General features: G+C 45.6%; 1 pseudogene; it reads right to left on the bottom strand.

Annotated features, from left to right (window-relative positions):
* Nucleotides 1-9,660: 9,660 nt before the first annotated feature.
* On the bottom strand, nucleotides 9,661-10,679 carry LOC115299594 (annotated as a pseudogene).
* Between the last annotated feature and the right edge of the window lie 5,554 nt (nucleotides 10,680-16,233).

The raw sequence follows: 16,233 nt of genomic DNA, 5'->3' as shown, positions 1-16,233 counted from the left end.
GCATACTTATGTGCCACTTTTTCTAACCTTCATCCTGGACTGGGGCTTTTTAAATGAAAATGCCTTGTTGGTGGAGGGTAATTCTCACAGCCATTTAGGCATGAAGAGAATCCTGCAATTAAAGGGTTTTCTGCCTCAGAGGAATGCTGTCTCTGTGTCTCCTGTAGGTGGAGGGCCTGTGTCTCTTCTGGGTGATGAAAGGGGCTTCTCCGCAGAAAGATGCATGAGGACTGGCCCCGCAGAGGCTGTAGGGCCGGGGTCTGCTCAGCCCCAGCTGGTCCTGCACGAGAAACACAGGATTTGGAGATCTCCAACCTCCGGGGAGCAGACTGGAGGGGTGCCGCAGCCAAGCCCAGAAGAACTCAAGTCCCCACCCAGGATTCTCCCTGTGGTTCCTGCAACAGACCTCTACTTACACGGGCCTAGGACCGGACCACCGCCTCACCACCCCCACCCTATGCCACCCCTCCTGGGGCCCAGCTTGGGGGCCGCAGAAAGCCCTCTCCCTGAGCCCATTGTCCTCTGGTTTGAACTCCCTCTCACTGAGCTCCGGCTCCTGGACACTCCTCTCCTGGACCCCGTCTGAGCTCCCACTTCTTCAAGGAAACGGTGGAGGGACTCTTCCCTTGTCTCCAGGTTTGCCTCCCACTAGCCTCAGAGGATGTCTCTGGAGGAGCTTGTGAGAAGAATGGAAGCCCAGGCCTCCTGCTAGCAGGTGTGTGCATCTGTCTTCCCTGAAGGCCAGGTGCTCTCCAAAGGTAGGGACCCTCCCAGCTCCTCCCTGAATCCCAGGGCTCAGTGCAGGTAGATGCTCTTGAAAGAAGCTATGAAGAGCCGATGCTGCTGCAAGACCCACACAGGACCGGATGCCACCCTTGTCACAAAGAACACTCAGAACCAAACAGGCCACTATTGCACCCTGGGGCCATTGCAGGGTGGGGTATGAGGGTACTCTTCTGTTCCCTTGCTGAGGTGCATATGGACATGCACACATATGTGACACATACAGCCCAGCGTCCTCATTCATGGCGTGCCCAAAATGGCAGATAAGGGCCAGTCGGGAAGCCAGATGTGACAGAGGGCAACAACAGAGAGCATCTCCGACTCTGCCCATCCGTCCAGGCTCCAGTCCCCCAGTGCTCAAAATGTCCCTCATCTGATCCATGAGTTTTTCCACTCTCTCAAACGTTACATTCTTGCCAGTTCTCTGCCATGGAGAACCATCTTGAGACACAGATGAGGGGAGGGGAGGAAAGGACAGTGTGCAGAGACCTGTTCCAGCTGCTTCTCCCAGAGCGTCTGCAGAGCCATGGACAGGCCACCTCGACACTCCAAGCCAACCATGTCGGATTTGAATGGGTCTTCTGGGCAAGAAGGGCTCCGTAGACATGTTCCTTTTTAAACACTGTCCCTCCCTCCTTCCCTGGAGGGTAGCTGAAGGGCTGAGGTGGGGCTTTCTTTCTTCAAAGCTGCTGGAGAGAGCTGCTTATGAGATTTTGGCACAGAAACAAATAGTTGGTGGCCATCAATGGTTTTTCTGGAGCCTCCAGAAAGGTGTCTGTCCTGTTCAAAGTGATCACAACAGTCTTCAGGATCCATCCCAAACACACAAAGCAGCAACTGTCCACGAGGGGGCAGCGTTGCAGTTCCTTTACCTCCAGAAAGCAGCAGCGTCTGACCGCTTCCACCAGTTACAGCAGGGGCTGGGAAAGGGCAGGCAGGGAGCTGAGGAGGACTGGAGGACAAAGGACTGGTGTATTTGCTCGTGATAAAGTCAGAGCAGAGAACCCCATCTTCCTTACCCTCTCTTTCCCCGTCCAACCCATGTCCTGGTGTCCAGACCCTGGTTGGGTCCCCCCACCAGGCCCAGTGAGTGGTGGGCAGGAAGGCCGGTGCAAGTTATCACCTGAAACATGCAAATTCCCAGGATTGCAGTAATAAGGTTCCTGACCAGCAGGGCTGATTAAAAGAGGGTGTGTGAGTTAGTGCATGTATGTGCGCCACGTGTGTTTATGTGTTTTCACACTCTTGTGAGTGCCCAGCCGGCCCCTCAAGCTTGCAGTCCGTCCTACAAGTAGTCTTCTGGAAATGAAGGCTGAGGTCTCTAAATGGGCAGCTCTGGGGCCCCAGGGCTCCCTTGGGTTCTGAACCAGGCAAATAGTGTAAGAACATAGATCTGAACCTAACAGACTCCATGACAGGCTTCAAGATCCCCCTCTAAACTAGAAGGTCTAAGGTTCAGTTTCTCTGGAACTATTAGGCGGTTCCACATTACCCGAGGCAGGAGAGACCACCTTATGGTATCCAATCAGGAAAGGCCAGCTACCTCTCCCCACATTCCTAAAGGTGAGGCCTACCGATAGAAACTTTAGATAGGACCGTGTTACCTAATGTTAAAGTTAACCCGATAGTCACCGAATAAGACCCTGAACTCGCTCTGTAATTGGTTGATTTCAAAGATACCCTAAATGTTGTGATTGGGTCCCGCCAAAAGTAACGAACGCTCTGAACAACGTGTATGGTTAAAGTTGCTGCCAATACTGTTGTACCATTATGATTGGATCACTGTACCTATGTTTCAATTTCTTGTAACTCCTTCTTCCGAAACCCCATATAAACCCTACTCAGCCCTTGTTTGGGGCTCTCAGCACAGATCCACTGTGCTGGTGAAGTCTGTGAGCCCGAGCTTATAAGCCCGCAATAAAGCCCTTTGCCTTTGCATGCGTGCCTCGGTCTCCCTGGTGGTCTCTGGCCGTTGAGGATACTGCGTTTTGGGCATTACAACAGATGCTGACCCACATCAGAGGGAAGTGGCTCATGGGAGACCTCTGTGCCCGGTTTTTGTTGGGAAAATGAACAGTGAGAAGAGAAGGGGCCCTGTCACTCCATGTTGTGCTTCCCCCCAAGAGTCCACTCTCCTGACCCAGGAAATGAGGCTCTGGCTGCTGCAAAGCCTCTTAGTTGGTGTCCCACCTGGGAGGGGTTCAGGTACACTCACTCCTGCTCAGTTAATCCATCCACTGGCACCTCTAAACCTGACTTCCAGATGCCTGTGTACTTTTCCTTCTCAAGCATCTTCTTCCATAAAAAAATATTAAAAATTTACCATTTTCATCCTGAAAGGTGGAGGGCCTTAGGCACTGGATCTGCTGCCCAGTGTGGAGGCGGCCTCCACAGCACACTTTACTGAACCTGTTTGTATCGGTTTCCTGTCACTGGCATAACAAACTGCCGGGAGCTTAGTGGCTCACAGTGCAAGTTCATTATCCTACACTTGTGGACATCAGAAGGCCATCAAGTGTCCACCGGTCCGAAATGAAGGCGTTGGACAGGCCTGCATTCCCTCTGGAGGCTCTAAGAGACTTTTCCAATGCAGAATACCCAGGATATTATCCCTAGTTCAAGGTCAGCTCATTACTCTTCTTAACTCCCCTTTGCCATGTAGGATAACACATTCACTGGCTTTGAGGATTGGGACATGAAAGTCTCAAGAGGCATCATGCTTCCTACCTGACTGGCCAAAGCTCAACAATGTCTATTACACAGACACAGGCTGAGTTCCCATTATGCGTCAGATGCCTTGTGTCTGGGAACACGTCAGGGGACTAAGCCAGCACACCTTTACTCTCAGGAATGTGCTTCGGGATAGTCCTCAAATAAAGATACAGTTACATCTGGGGGAAGGGAGAAGGGCCAAGGGTCAGGAGAGAATGGGAGTCAGGCTGGGTCTAGGCGGTGGGGCAGAGGTTTCCTGGAGAAGTGATGTTCAAACCACCCTCTGGAGGAGCCTGATGTGGGTTTCAGAGCTCAGGGACAGGCTGAAGAAACAGCGTGCAGAGTCCTGTCTCTCTGATAGACCTCCAGCCCCAGCACCTTTGCTCGAGCCCTTCTATTCTGCTCTGTGTCCTGCCTTCCTCTCTCACACATCTCTGACACAAACGCGACATTCTGTGTCCACCCCTGCACCTTTCCTGCAGGGAGGCACCCCAAGTTCCGCATGAGCGTTGGCTGAAGCACCGTGGCCGCAGTCTCTGTCTTCCCCACCTGCCTGGTATCTGCGGGCTGGCTCGCTCCAGTGCAGCCTGGTTTAGGCCACAGCCAGCCCACTGCTGCTCCGTGCTCCTGTCCCCCCACTCCGGTCTTGAGAGTCACTTCACCTGGTTCAGAGTAGAATTCTCATGGACTCTGCATTTAATCTCATGTCTGCCAATGAATAATTTGGAGAATTATATTCATTTCTAGTTTTGTGCAAAGCCATTCCAAGCCTCAATATCTGGTGTTCTAATTTTCATTTTAAAATATTCTGTCACTGGAAAATGGTCTCTTCCGCTCTGCGCCAATCATCAGGGCAGTCAATTAAATTTTCAGTCATTAAGGAGCACATGAGTGGCTCAGTTGGTTAAGGAGAAGACTTCAGCTCAAGTCATGATCTCGAAGTTTGTGAGTCTGAGCCCTGAGTCAGGCTCTGTGCTGACAGCTCAGAGCCTGGAGCCTGCTTCGGATTCTGTGTCTCCCTCTCTCTCTGCCCCTCCCCAGCTCAGGCTCAGTCTCTCTCTCTCTCTCTCTCTCTCAAAACTAAAAAAAAAAAAATTTAAATAATTTAAAAACAATTTGCCACCAAGATGTAATTGATTTTGGTATTGTACCTGGGTATAATTCTTCTTTTTTAAGTAGATACTTCGTTTTTTCCACCTTTATTAATTGCTTTGCTTTTCACTGGCTTCACTCACGAACTCACCTCAGATCTCTTCAGTAGACCAGCACTGCCCCGGCCTGCAAGCACAGATCTGGGGTTGTCTCTTCTTTCCGGCCCCGGATCTGTCTTCCTGGAATTAGCATAGTCCCCCTCTAGGTTGCAATCAGGGGTGTATCGGCCCAGCAGTGTACTTTGTGCTTTGTACTGGATCTGGATCTCGATTCTTCCTATTTTTCCCTATTATTTCTTCTGTTTCATGGACAAGACTCTCAAATAGTTTCTTGCAAAAGGGTTCACTTGTGAATACTCTGCTTGTTTTCCCCTCAGACTCGGATGATGGCAGTACTGGCTTCTGGGTGGGAAACAACTTTCCCCTCAGTATCTAGAAGACACTTTCCCTTCCAGCCTCTGATGGAGTTGAGATGCCCAGGCCCAGTCTTGACCCAATACTGGACCCTGGGAGAAAGTATTTCTGAAGCCCTTTGATTCTGTAGATTCACATGGCTCTATAATAGGGAAATTTCAGATATTTTTTCTTCCATTCTGGTTCTCTTACTCTGCTTTGTAATTGTAATGCTGAGTAATCCGATGTTGAGTGTGTTTGTGTGTGTATATGTATGTATATATGTGTGTATATGTACACATATAGTGCAAATACTGACACTAGGTCACTAGGTCCTCTATCCTTAAACCCCTTGGTAAATAACAGGTGTCTTTCAGGAGCCGTGGCAGGTACGTCTCAGTAGCCCCCTGTGCATTCGCCTTTCAGGCTGTCGCAGACAGCAAAGGGTGCAAGCAGGCTACCTCTCTGTCTCCAAGGATAAATCGATGTGGCATTTCACAAAAATGAATAATTGAAGGAGGGAACTGTCCAGAAAAAAATGAACATGGAGCAAAGAAAGGAAATGGAGCAGTGCAGAAGGGAAGTTCAGGTGGAATGTAAAGGGGTCACGGAGCAAAGCTGACCGTGGAGCTGTGGGCGTTGCCCTGCCCAAAGGATCTGGGTAAAGGCGACTCATCCATGTAAATGAGAAAAGTGGTTTTGGCAGAATGATGCCAATGTTGGAGGGGATGTGATATCAGCAAAAGCCTTCACTTGAGAGGAGTTGTCAGGGGAAAAGGATTCAGTGACACCTGCCAGAGATGGCAAGGGAGGCCCTAGTCAGGGCCATTGATGGACTTAGCGGGACCACTGCAATTGCGGTTTACAGAGGAAGAGACAGGGCTCCACTCCAGACACATCCAGGGAGTAGGTGGGGCCCGTGGGTAGAAAGATACCGGTAGGAAACAGCAGGTCGGGGTGGTTATGCTAAATGGACCAAGCAGGGTTCTTACTGAAGACAGCCCAAGGTGGTTAGACATCAGCGGGGTAGGGGTCAGAAAGAGGAAGGTGACCAAATATCCAAAGTGACCACATATCAAGGATGAGGGGTTTGAGTTAAACTACCTTAGCGGAGTTCCTGCTAAAACTGGGCTTTACAAGGAAATACACATAGAGGCCTAACTAAAAAGTCTAGTCAAGCAAAGAATCTTTCTTTGTCAGGACTCCTGGAAATATTTCACAACATAGAAAGCAAAGGATAAAATGTTGCAAGTGGATTGGGGCACCTGGGTGGCTTAGTCGGTTAAGCGCCAACTTCTACTCAGGTCATGATTTCACAGTTCGTGAGTTCCGGCCCTGCGTCAGGCTACGTGCTGACCGCTCAGAGCCTGGAACCGGCTTCAGAATCTGTCTTCTTCTCTCTCTGTCCCTCGCCCACTCACGCTCTGTGTCTCTCTCTCAAAAATAAATAAACATTAAAGAAATTTTTTTAAAAAGTTGGAAGTGGATACAAACTTTGAAAAGAATATGACAATTCTCCCAAGGTGTAGAAAAGACGACTACCACATATATTAAGTTTCATGAGAAACCAAGCACTGTTCCAACTATTAATTAAGCTTTTAAAAATGAAATAAAATATTGTAATTCTCAATGTTTCTAACTTAAAATTACAATATGCTAAATAAGTATTATGTTTACTATTCTTTTCATGTTGTAATATATTTATAACTGAGAGTAAGTAAGAGTTCTTAATGTTCTGACAAAAAAATGTTTAGTGGCCACAAACAATCATAATTTTTCCCATTGATTATCAAGATCACTTTGCTGGCTTCAGGTTGCAAGGTCATTTTTGTACCTCACACAACAGCAAAAAAGGAAGACAACTCAGTATTTAAAAGATAATAATTTTAACGAAAAGGTCATATGCTGATACACAGACACACACTAAAAAGGAGCATGCAGTAAAGATTTTGTTCTTATAACCAAAGAAGGAAACAAGCAGACTGAAATTGCAATCATCACCATGGACGTCATCAACAACATAGACCAAGAATTTTCTACCATCTCCCCCCAAAGAACATCAACTTAGAGAATCACTCTGGGAAAAGTGAGCCTTACGGAAGTCCAGGTTTCCAGTGGAGAAGCTCTGGACCCTATTGGAGCAAAAATGTTAAAAATAACTGTAGCTACAATACCTTGTTAATGTATACGCCACGTTAAAAGAGGTAAAGGGTGACATCAAGAGCATGAACTCTGTGTGTGGAGGGGACTGAAAGAACACAATTTTTCTTTATAAAATCAAAGTTATCACTATAAAAGACTACTACATCTGTAAGATGTTTTACATAAGTTTCACAGTAGCCACAAAGCAAAAGCCTACAAAGCGTATACAAATGAAAAAGAGAAGGAAATCAATGCAACCCACTATGGAAAGACCATCAATTGACAAAACAAGACAGCAGCAGAAGAACAAAGGAACAAGGGCAATACAAAACAATCAAAAGATTTATTTTTTTATGGAAAAATCCTTTAATCAAAACAAGTTTACAATGTTGACACTTATGGCTTAATTAGAATAAATCTGTCCAAATTTAAATTGTATCCAGGACCAGATATAATGTAATATCAATAGTTCCCTCAAAACATTGGGTCCTGGATCCATTATAAGACCTCTCAAAAATCAAAACTCCAATTATTGAAATAATTCAGACTTCATCTATAGATGAAAGCAATTACCTAAGAGGTCAAAACATACAAGGCATGTCACATGCAAACACTGGTATTAGCATTAAGCCTTTCCCCCATATTCATAGTTTCAAAACATGAGAGGTGTCTTAGTTACTCAAAACCACCAACTGACCTAATATTCAGAATATCTTAGAAATGCTATCTGTTAAGTTATCCTTAAGTTTTGTTAACCTTGGTTTACCCTGACTCATGTCTATATATATGAATATACAGACTATTGAAGTACTCCTTTACTGTGTCTAACTGCCTCAGAGCAACATATATTTTCCACTCCTTACAATTCTGTCACATGCAGGATCTCTATACAATCATCTCCTTCTGATATAGCCATGTGTTCAAATAAGTTAGTTTTCTTGTGTAGTATTTACTTCTATTTACTGCATAAGAATTGTGGATTGTTTTACCAATTAAAAAAAATACTTAGTGACTTCCTTAAATGAGTGTGACTTTTAAAAAATTCAGAAACTTGAGACAGTTCTCAAAAATAAACTTTTATCATTTAGTCTTTAGTTTCAGCTACTAGTCTCTGTAAAGGATCTTAGATGGCTGAATCCTAAAGCCAGATTCATTCTTATCCATACCTCTTCTGCTCTCTGCAGGAAGTCACGTGACTTCACTGATTCCCAGCCGCAAAACCTAAATTACCTTCAAAAGTTAACATGAGTTTTGTACCTTATAGAATTGTCAGTTCAATGTCAGTTGGATATCTAGTTGTCATACAAAAAGGCATACAGACCACAAATTGTTACAAAGCAGCAGGATAATAATGTAGTACCATGTGTAGACATTGAGATTAAAATTAACTTTTGATTAAAGTAGTGAGTACTTGTATAGAAGTAACATTTTATCTGCCATAAAAATGCATAACTTCTACAAAACCCACAAACAGTGAAAAGACAATTCTGGTAAATCCAATATTTGTAAAAACTATGCACAAAACCCACAGTATTTGGAAAAGAGGAAAGGTTTATAGAAGTAGCAGTTTTAAAAATGTAACTTTTTTTCTACTAGCTATTACACATTAACATACACACACTGATTGAAATTATGCTACAACCAATGTCTGGAAGAGCAGTTTAACATTTCCTAAAGTAATTTTCCCTTACATGGACTGAATAATGTAGCTGTTAATACTGCACAAGGACAATTAGCAATAATGTTTTAATTACTTTTAAACAAATATAAAGGGATTTTCCTCCCTCAAAACAAGTTTTCAACATCAAAACCTATGTTTATGAAAATTTAAAACTTTTAGCAGTCTAAATATTTCAAAAATGAAAACCATTACAAACTTCTCAAATGTTCTTTATATTCCAGGTATGTCAACCTGATTATCTAGTGTAGAATCCTTCAGAGATATTTCATTGGATGGCTTTTTCTTACTGCTGGCCTCGTGCTTGTGTTCGCTTTCTTCGCTGCTGTCCCCAGTGCGTTGTGCTGGGTTACTGTCTGGAGCATCGGATCCTCCATTCAGAGTCTTTGAACCTGTTTGTTCCTTTTCCAGCTTTTGGTTTGGCCCTCTCTTCCCTTGATCTTTGGTTTTATTTGCTTCCTCATGCTGTCTTTGTTCGGCAAGAGATTTATTCAGCCCTTGTGTGACAGAATCTCCTTCACCAACCAAATACATATTCTTAAACATGTTATACAACATTGTTGACTTTTCCATGATAATCTGACTAACTTTGAGTCGCCGTATTTTTTTCAGCATTGTAATCATCTCTGTGTGTTTCTGAGCTTGCTGCATCGTGACGTGAAGTGAAGCAAGTTCATCCAAGGCCTCAATATACCATGTAAGGGACCTGTTCACGTCAAAATTATCAATTTTGAATGAATTTTTAATTTCAGCATGTATCCTCTGAAGTCGAGAATCCATTGATGTTTCTCACTTCTCCACTTTCTTAACTTCTGACTTCTTTCCTTCATCTTTATTCTGCTACTCCGTTTCCATCTGTTCCTCTTGCTTGCGTTTTCTATCTGCTGCTTCTTTCTCATGTTTGGCCTTTCAACGTGTTCCTTCCATGGGCCAGCCTTCCTGCCAGCTTCTTCCACCTTTTCTCTTCTTTTCACTTTCTTGATCATCCCCTTCCTCTTCAGAATCAGAGGTTGATGTAACCCCTGTTTTAGCTAAATTTTTTCTTTTCGATTCAACTTCTTTCTTCCCCTCTTTTCTGTCTGGCTCTTTTCTTGGCTTATCTTATTCTTTCAGGCTCTCTTCATCCTTTTAAAGCTCCTTTTTAGGTTGTTTTTCCTCTTGCCCCTTTTTTTACTTTTGTCTTCTTCAGTTGCCATGTCACTCTCTGAAGGGCAGGGCTGTTTTACCATTTTGGGTCTGCTTCTCGGTTACGGAATCTTGACTTCTGTAGCTGCAGGTCGTCGTCTTTTAGGACTCACTTTCAAATTAACAGATGCTGCTGCTGTTGTCACTGCTCCTGCCTCCTCAGCTTCTGCTTGTTTTTCGGCCTGTCTCTTTTGCCCTCTTCTGGCAGCTTTTGGAGTGCTTATGTCAATTGCTTTAGTCACATCCTCATTGCTGGCTTTTTCTTCATGGTCAGTATCTTCCTTTGAAACGCTTGTTTCTTTTTCTTCAATTTCAACATCAGATGAGGCATTTGATTGTTTAGCTGATGCCTGATGACTTCAAATTTTCACTTTCCAATTATTATCTATCTCCCATAAACCTTCATTAAAGCCTTTTCTTTTAATTGGTTTGCTGTCCTTCTTATTTTCTGAGTAAGGAAATATATCCTTTAGGCCTAAAAAAGCAGTCTCATGAGTTCCAAAAAAGAAAATGGGTAGTTTGTTTGTGGGTGATTTTACAGATCCATCAGGAACTTCATCTACTCAAGCTGCCCAATGAGGATAACCTTTCATCTTGGCGAAGATGAGGTCTCCAGGTTTGAAATCGCGAGTCATATTTGGGGGGGGGGGGGGTCTGAAACCCAGGGAGAAGGCGCAGCGGTGCGCACAGCAAGGGGATGCAGGAGAGGGGGTAGATGCCTCTGGGCATCCCGACGTGCCTCCCAGGGCCAAGGGTGCTGAGGCTGCGGTGGCAGGTGGCCGCCTCTGGCCCCGTCCACGCAAGCCACCTGCACCACCAGCTGCCACAGAGGCGTCTTAACGGCTTGAATCACAACCACCACCGCCGCCGCCATTGCTCAGAAAACATTTAATAAGAAGGTATTATTAAGTCCTTGCCTATCAACGACTGAAAATTTTTATTTTTAGTTTGTTAATTCTAAGAGATGACAGCATGAATGAGGGAAGGGCAGAGAGAGACAGAGAATCCCAAGCATGCTCCTCACTGCCAGCACTGAGCCCAACATGGGGCTTGAACTCACAAAACCGTGAGATCACGACCTGAAATAAAACCAAGAGTCAGACCCTTAACCAAATGAGCCACCCAAGTGCCTCATCAAAGATTACTTTAAATACAAGTAGATTACATTTTCCAGTGAAAAGGCATAGAGGGGCCAAATGGGAGGAAAAAATGAGACCCAACTATGTGCTGCCCATATGAGCTTCAAGACACACCGAAGCTCAAAGCGGAGTGATGAGAAGATTCCACACATGCGGAAACCGAAAGAGAGAAAGAATGGTGATACTTATATGTGGCAAGTTAGACTTTCTGTCAAAGCCATAACAAGAACCAAAGAAGTTTATTATGTAATGATAAAAAGGTCAATTCTTTAAGAGGATACCATAATTTAAGCATATAGCCACTCAACATAATTTATATACCAAAATGGCATATTTTGGGGTGATACGTTCTTCATATTTTCACCTCCCTTCAAGTGAGCAACATAAAAGTAACTCATCATGAACAAATGCATCACATCATGATACATCCTGATATTATGTGCTGTTGTAATGGCAGAAGAGCAAGACCTATCAGCTCAGGCAGAAGGAGTGAATTTTCCCTTTTTCTATCTTTTTGTTCTATTTGGGCCATCAGTGGATTGGATGAGGCCAACCCACATTGGGGACCATCACCAGCCAATAACCTTTCTAGCACCTTATAATTCACCAGTTTGGAAAAGGCCAGTGTCCAGAACCAGGGAAATCCAAGAGAACTATCACACAGTGGTGACTCCACCAAGAGCCCATGGCTTCTAACAGGCAAAGAGGCTCTGGCTACAGTGGAGAATAGGACAGACTTCCTTCCATTGACCCTTCTCTACAGCTCTGCAAGGAACTCAACACACGTTAAATAATTTCACCTGAAAGCCACCCCACGAGGAAGACATTCTTCTTCCTTTTGTGTGGATGAGAAGAACCAGGTTCAGAGGAGGTGGCAGGATGCCCAGGAAGCTGTCCAAAGCTGGGACCATGGCTGGGACCACAGCGAGGACCATGGCTGGGACCCAGAGATCCACTCACATTCTGCTGAAATGTGCCGTCTTTGCCAGTGTTTGCCCCTGTTCCCCTTCTTGTGTTTGTCTCCTGCTCAGACTTGACCAGTCAGGAGGTCTATTAATTAGCATAATTTTCATCATTCCTAAAGTCAGCATGCATCACCTGGCTAGCACAAAGGAGAAAAATACAGGGTCCTTTATCCAAAACAGCCCCACAGTTCTGAGGATGAAAGGAGCCCTGCTCGGCTGGTCTTTCCTGTGAACTTCGGCTCACTGTTTACTGTCTTCATTCTGAAACTTGGATATAGTATTTGTACATTTTGCTCTCATGCAGTCTGGCAGAAAATGAGCAAGAGGATCTTCATCTCTGCCTGAGATGAAATAGCTCTGAGGACTTCCTGAAGTCCCCCATCTGGTCCCCAGAAGGCTGTGCCAAGGCGCTCTGCACATCAAAGCCTGATGTCCCTTCTCCTCTCTGTTCCTTGCAGACTTCCTCAAGCAGACCTGTAAACTGCTTTACTCAATGGACTGGAATGGTTCTCGTGGGAGTCTCTTCCTTAACTCAGCAGAACAACCACAATGGCAGAGTCGAGAAGTGAGGGGGAGGCAGAGGACAGACACGGGCAGTGCATTCAGATGCACATCTTGCCTAGCCCAGCTTGGTCTGCCCTGTGCAGCTCTGTGTGTCTGCAAATGATACATGACCCTCTTCTGTCCACATAATCAGCAGTTTTCTGCCCTTGTCAGTCCAGCCAGCTGCTTCCCAGCCACATGTAGGCTTCAGGCCCAGAGGGGATGGAGACATGAGGCTGGGAGCTGAGATCAACATTTGCCTATTCAGTGCATGCCTGCCAGTTCTCTGGTCCCTCTTTGCCTCCTGGAAGTGTTTCCTTGTTAGCTAGGACTGAGCTATGAAGCAGGAGTCTGCCTGGTCTTAGTGGAGATGTAAGGACGCAGGTCTGAAACTGACTCCCTGAGACAATAGAAGGGCACACATTGCCCAAGGCCAGAGGGACCACCTTTGTAACGCCCAATCAGGAAAGGCCAGCTAACGCCTTTAGCATTTCTAAGGGCAGGCCTAGAAGGCTAGTCACGTCCAACGTGAGGGTCCTGGGTCCTGAGTCCACTCTGTAATTGGTTAACACTCTAAATGTTGTGATTGGGTCCTGCCAAAAGTAACAAATACTCTAGGCAACGTGAACGGTTAAACCTGCTGTCATAGGGAGTGGCAAGATGGCGAAGTAAGGAGCCTCATTACCTCTGTCCACCCACAATTATCAAACTGAGAAAAATTAAAAAGCCACAGCTCTCTGATCTCCAAGAACGGAGGTGTGCGAGCAGACCCCTTATCCACAGCAGTCTTATGGTTGCCTGAGTGAGTGAGTGCGAACTGGGACTGGAGACTTTAGGGGAGGGAGCGCCGGCTCGGGAGACAAAGTGCTGGAGCACCCAGAGGCTTGGCGCTGGGCCTGCTGAAACCCGCGTGTCCCCAGGCAGCACCGCTCCTAGCCCGGCGGGGCGGTAGGGAGCCCGGAGGCGGACAGGTCAGCGGGGATCGGCACAGTGTGGACAGCCGGGAGCCCGGAGGCGCACAGATCCCCCGACAGCCGCTCACGCGGGGCGCCGGGTATCCAGATGCACAGGGACCTTCACAGCCGCGCGGTACCGCCGGGCACGGCAGGAGAGAGACCAGGGGAAGAGAAGTAGAGACTGAATCACTCACAGCGCAATCCCTGCAGAGGAGAGGTTCAGCCCGGGACTGAGGGCCGCTGAGCGCTGAGGGTGATATCTGCCCCTTCAGCGGGGCGTTCAGTCGGACCAGGCAGCTCACCGACTGCAGGAGGAGCCAGGGGAGCACTCTGACTTCACAATCCCCCTATTGGATCCCAACCAGAAAGCCGCCCACCTGCAGGCGATTTTAACTGCGGTGGCAATATTGAGTGTGCGGGCAAGGACTTAGAAACCGGGCAGAACTTAGAAAACAGAAACAATTGGATCTGCCCGAGGCACAAGAAGGTTGGACTCCAGAGAGTGGCTGGAGCGCATGGTCTGAGGGGGACTTGGGGCCCCCGACGCCATTCTTCTCCCTGCATCCACCAAGGCGGGGCCTCAGAGAGCAGCCCTTGGGACCCGACCCCCCTGCACCAAGCCACGCCCATCTGCGCTGGAGAGCTGCTGTGCTTTTGCTTATTACCGTTGGGTTTTTTTTTCTTAATATTTTAAATTTTTAATTGTTCCCTGTCTTCTCTTTACTATCTTCCTATTTCCTTCATTTCTCCCTTTCCCCCTGGAATCTGGGAAAGACCAACAACTAGGCACTGCTGTGCTTAGATCAACTCATACCATCCAGATAGTTTCTCCTTTATCCCATCCTTATCTCCGCCAACCCCCACTGCAGGTTTTAAGCTCTCAGACTCTCCTTTATCTCTGACTGTCGCTGTCCCCCCTACTCCCCGCCTGCTTTTTTTTCCCTTTCCCCTTTTGTTTTTTTCTCTTCCTTTTTTTTCTCCTCTCTTTTCTTTCCTGTTCCTTTTTTTCTTTCCCCCTTAGGTTTGCTTCTTTATCAGTACATTTGTGTGTTTGTGTTCTCTGTGTGTTTGCCTGTCTGTTTTCCTTTTCAGGGCTACCTCAAGAAACAACCCAAAGCACACATAGTGGAAAACCCCAAATATCGCTGAGTAGGGAAATAAATTAATCAGAGGCACAACAAGAGAAACCGAGAGACACCATTAAAAAAAAATCTCCTAAAACGACAGACCCTAGACACTCCAAGAGACTCCTTCTATAGAGGAATACTAATCAACGCACAGTGCAGAACTTTTAAAACTGACAAGAGACAGAAAAGAGACAGAAAGCTAGCCAAAATGATGAAATGAAAGAACTATTCTCCAAAGAAACTCCAGGAAGAAATCACAGCTACAGAACTGCTCAAAACAGACATAAGCAACATAACTCATCAAGAATTTAGAACGATTGTCATAAAATTAATTGCTGGGCTTGAAAAAAACATGGAAGCTATCAGAGAAGATATTGATACAAAGACTAGGAACCTTCAAAATAGCTCTGACGAGTTAGAAAAGGTTCTAAATGAGATGAATAATAAGATGGAGGCTGCCAATGCATGTATTGATAAGCAGAGAGGAGAATAAGTGAATTAGAAGACACAGTTATAGCAAAAGAGGAGGCTGAGAAAAAGAGAGAGAAAATGATTCAGGAGAACAAAAGGAGAATCAGAGACCTGAGTGATACAATCAAATGGAACAATGTCTGTATCATGGGAGTTCCTGAAGAGGAAGACAAAGACAGAGTGCTTGAAGGGGTGCTAGACCAAATTATACACGAAAAGTTCCCCAATCTGGAGAAAAAGAAAGACATTGAAATTCAGGAGACATACCGAACTCCCCTAAGACGTAACATAAACCGACCTTCAGCACAACATATCAGTGAAACTGGCAAAATATAAAGACAAAGAGAGACTTCTGAAAGGAGCTAAGGAGAAAAAGGCCTTAACATACAAAGGGAAACCTATCAGAGTGGTTACAGACCCATCTAGTGAGACTTGGCAGGCCAGGAAGGAATGGCAGGAAATCTTCAATGTGATGAACAGAAAAAACACGCAGCCAAGAATCCTTTATCCAGCAAGCCTGTCATTCAAAATAGGAGAGATAAAGGTTTTCCCAAATAAACAAAAGTTGAGAGAATTCATCACCACCAAACCAGCCCTACAAGAAATCTTAAGAGGGACTCTATGAGGGAAATGGAGCAAGGAATAAAGGTACCTGAGACATCACTACAAACATGCACTCTACAGGGAACACAATGAATCTGAACCCATATTTTTCAATAATAACCCTGAATGTCAATGGACTGAATGCTCCAGTCAAACGACACAGGGTAGCAGAATGGATCAAAAACCAAAACCCATCTATTTGCTGCCTACAAGAGACTCACCTTAGATCTGAAGACACCTTCAGATTGAAAGTAAGGGGATGGAGAAATATCTACCATGCAACTGGAAGCCAAAAGAAAGCTGGAGTAGCCATACTTATATCGGACAAACTGGACTTTAAAATAAAGGCAGTAACAAAAGATGAAGAAGGACACTATATAATAAT

Source organism: Suricata suricatta, chromosome 8 (genome assembly GCF_006229205.1).
Source record: "Suricata suricatta isolate VVHF042 chromosome 8, meerkat_22Aug2017_6uvM2_HiC, whole genome shotgun sequence".
NCBI classification, from domain to species: Eukaryota; Metazoa; Chordata; class Mammalia; order Carnivora; family Herpestidae; genus Suricata; species Suricata suricatta.
The sequence above is the reverse complement of the archived record's forward strand: the minus strand, read 5'-3'. Positions and strand labels throughout refer to the sequence as shown.